The sequence below is a fragment of the Mandrillus leucophaeus genome, unplaced genomic scaffold, assembly GCF_000951045.1.
Source record: "Mandrillus leucophaeus isolate KB7577 unplaced genomic scaffold, Mleu.le_1.0 Scaffold508, whole genome shotgun sequence".
Classification (NCBI taxonomy): Eukaryota; Metazoa; Chordata; class Mammalia; order Primates; family Cercopithecidae; genus Mandrillus; species Mandrillus leucophaeus.
This window is the reverse complement of record NW_012105453.1, coordinates 43,877-46,824: the sequence shown is the minus strand read 5'-3', so window position 1 is coordinate 46,824 and position 2,948 is coordinate 43,877. Positions and strand designations below refer to the sequence as shown.

The window sequence follows — 2,948 nt, the reverse complement described above, 5'->3', positions numbered from 1 at the left end:
CAGGGATAGGCACTGTGAAATCTCTGCCTTAGTACTCAAAGCACAGGGCATACCCATGCCCCTCGGGCCAAAAAACACGTGTCCTTGACCCCTATGGGAATCCCACCATGCTTCTTGGATCCCACATAAGAAAAATCATAGCTGAGCCCACCAAGGCAAGAGCGCCTGGCATGTAACTGAACAACACCAAGTGAGGTTGAAGATAAAAGTGAACATTTCTCTTGGGAGTTTGCGATGCTCAAAGGTAACAGGCTGAAAGTAGCCAGATGCAACATTTCTACCAAAAATGAGAGAATGACAATCCATAAGTCCCGAAGATGTTGGCAGAAAGAACAGGGCCTCTCCCAAAACTCAGGGAGGCCAGTAGGCTGGTGTCTGGGCTTCCAGCACACAGAACCAGCCCAAACAGGGGATCCTGGATGAACTGTGAGGAAAGATCCAAGGAAAATGCTGCTCTTTCCTGTTCATCACAGTGAAATTGTTCTGGACCATCCTGCAAATGGAATCAGATGCTGTGGATCCTAACTCTCAGCAACGGGTGTGCCTCTCCCTCGCCCCCACCAGGACACGGAGAGCACTTCAGTGCCTGAGGAATGGGAGGCAAGAGAGCAATGGGCAAAGGGGTGCCCTAGCTGGTCATTAGTAGATACTCAGACCACAAATGATCAGTAGGTCCTGGCTGGCCTGGAACAGTCCCTGTTTATTCCTCCTGCCTCATCATCCCATCAAGTTTGGGATTTTAGCATTCTCAAAAATGTCCCAGCCTAGACAAGTAAATAACAGGGTCACCCTGTGAGCACCACTACATTTAATAGCCATCAAACCTTTGAGCAAGAATGCCCAGTATCCCCTTCCTGTCTTTCATTTATTTGGCCCATGTGAAAAATATCCCACTCAGAGAGAAGCATTCCCAGGCATTTAAAAGCTGGTCATACTACCTCTCAAAGTATCCCTATCTCTTCCCTATATCTAATGTCTCTCCTGACTTAAAATTTGCATGATTCCTTGCTTTTGCTACTTTTCTTTCAACCTCAAGACACCTCTCTAAATCCTTTATGTTATCAGTAATTAATTCCCCTCCTCCACAAGGATGCACCCCTGCCTTCTCTTAGCAGTGACTCATCTCTCCCTTAAAGAATCTCTACACTATTTTCCTATGATTCAATCATGCCAACAAAGCTCAATTCAACAAGTATTTATTGGGCAGTGACTGTGTGCTTACCAATGTGCTGAGAGTTACGTGCTAAGAGTACAGCATATAAAAGAAATATAAACCATCATGCCATCACACCATCATGCTATGACAACCACATGTATTCACACCATCATTCCATCACACCGGCATGTCACCACACCATGTCATCACATCATCATGCCATCACATCATCATGCATTCACACCATAATGCCACCACGCCATAATGCCACCACACCATCCTGCCACAACATGCCATCACACCATCATGCGTTCACACATCATGCATTCAAACCATCATGCCATCACCTCATCATACATTCACACCATCACGCATTCACACCATCATGAATTCACACCATCATGCCACCACACCATGTCATCACACCATCATGCATTCACATCATGATGCATTCACATCATCATGCCATCACACCATCATGTATTCACACCATCATGCATTCACACCATCAAGTCATCACACCATCATCCATTCACACCATCATCCATTCACACCATCATGCAATCACACCATCATGCATTCATACCATCATGCATTCACACTATCATGCCACCACAGCATCATGCCACCACACCATCAGGCCATCACACCATTATGCATTCACACCATCATGCCACCATACCATCATGCCATCACACCATTTTCATTCTCTTTGGAAACCAGATAAATGATATAAAATATCTGAGACAGACAACAATGGGGCAATTAACATCCAAAGGGACAGGACGACTATGAATGACCATTTGTTTGTCATCTTCCCTTTCGCTCATCAATGGTTGCCAAGTTTTGCCCTGACAGAAATATCCCTACTAGAGCTCAGTCATATGTTTTTAGCAGAATTGATCCCACCCCAAATCCAGGGTATGCCCAATTAGTTTGAGTCAATCAGCATATCCAACCCTCTGCTACAATGACTCCTTCTGGAATATGCTTGTAATGTGGTCAAAACCAATAAGATGTGAGGAAATGATGGCCAGGGTTTCTAGGGAAAGCAGTTTTCTCCTTCTGTCAGACTCTGGGGGATAACAGCGGCCATCAATTCACTCCATAAAGGGAAGTCCTGGGTTAGTGAGGGGGATCAGTGAAAAAATAAAAGATGAAGTGGACCCTACAGACAGCTGAGCAGAAAGATAGAGAAAGTGGTTGTCTTTAGGGACATCATGGGAGCTGAGGGATCACGCCTCACCAGATCTGCTTATGGGCTTCCTGATCACCTGAGATTATAAATTCCCTTTGTTATTGGAGCTGGTCTGAGTTGGATGTTCTGCCAATGTGGCCAAGCATTCTCACTGACATAAGAAACCACTGGAAAGAGCTGACTCTGGGCTAGAGGAGCCAGAGGGCGTGTTGTGGAGGAGAGGGAGCTTGAGCTGTACTTTGGCCACTGCATGATGAGAAGTGCACATGCCGTTGTGAGCAGTGTGGAAGAGAAGAAATGGATGAACATAGGTGCAGAGAGGAATGTGCAGCATGTGGAGACCAGCCGGCCTGAAACCGAGTGGAGCCTGGGGATCCAGAGGGCTGAGACTAGATTGGCCTTTGCTGGCTGTACTGCCCACTATGCTGCTGCTGCCGATGCACCTCGCAACAGTGACCTTCACAAATCAACTCCATACTTTCACCCAGGTTTATTACATTTTCAACAAGATGAAAAATGATGAGAGAGTCCGCCTAGTTAAGGAAAAGGAACCCTTAAGAAAATGCCTTCCTCCCTTCCCAGTGGAGCTCAAAT

At 46.0% G+C, this 2,948-nt stretch overlaps 1 protein-coding gene across 1 annotated transcript in view; it reads right to left on the bottom strand.

Annotated features, from left to right (window-relative positions):
* LOC105551137 (anoctamin-2) overlaps positions 1-2,948 on the bottom strand; it is a 351,959-nt gene that overhangs the window by 336,399 nt on the left and 12,612 nt on the right. The window lies entirely within an intron of this gene.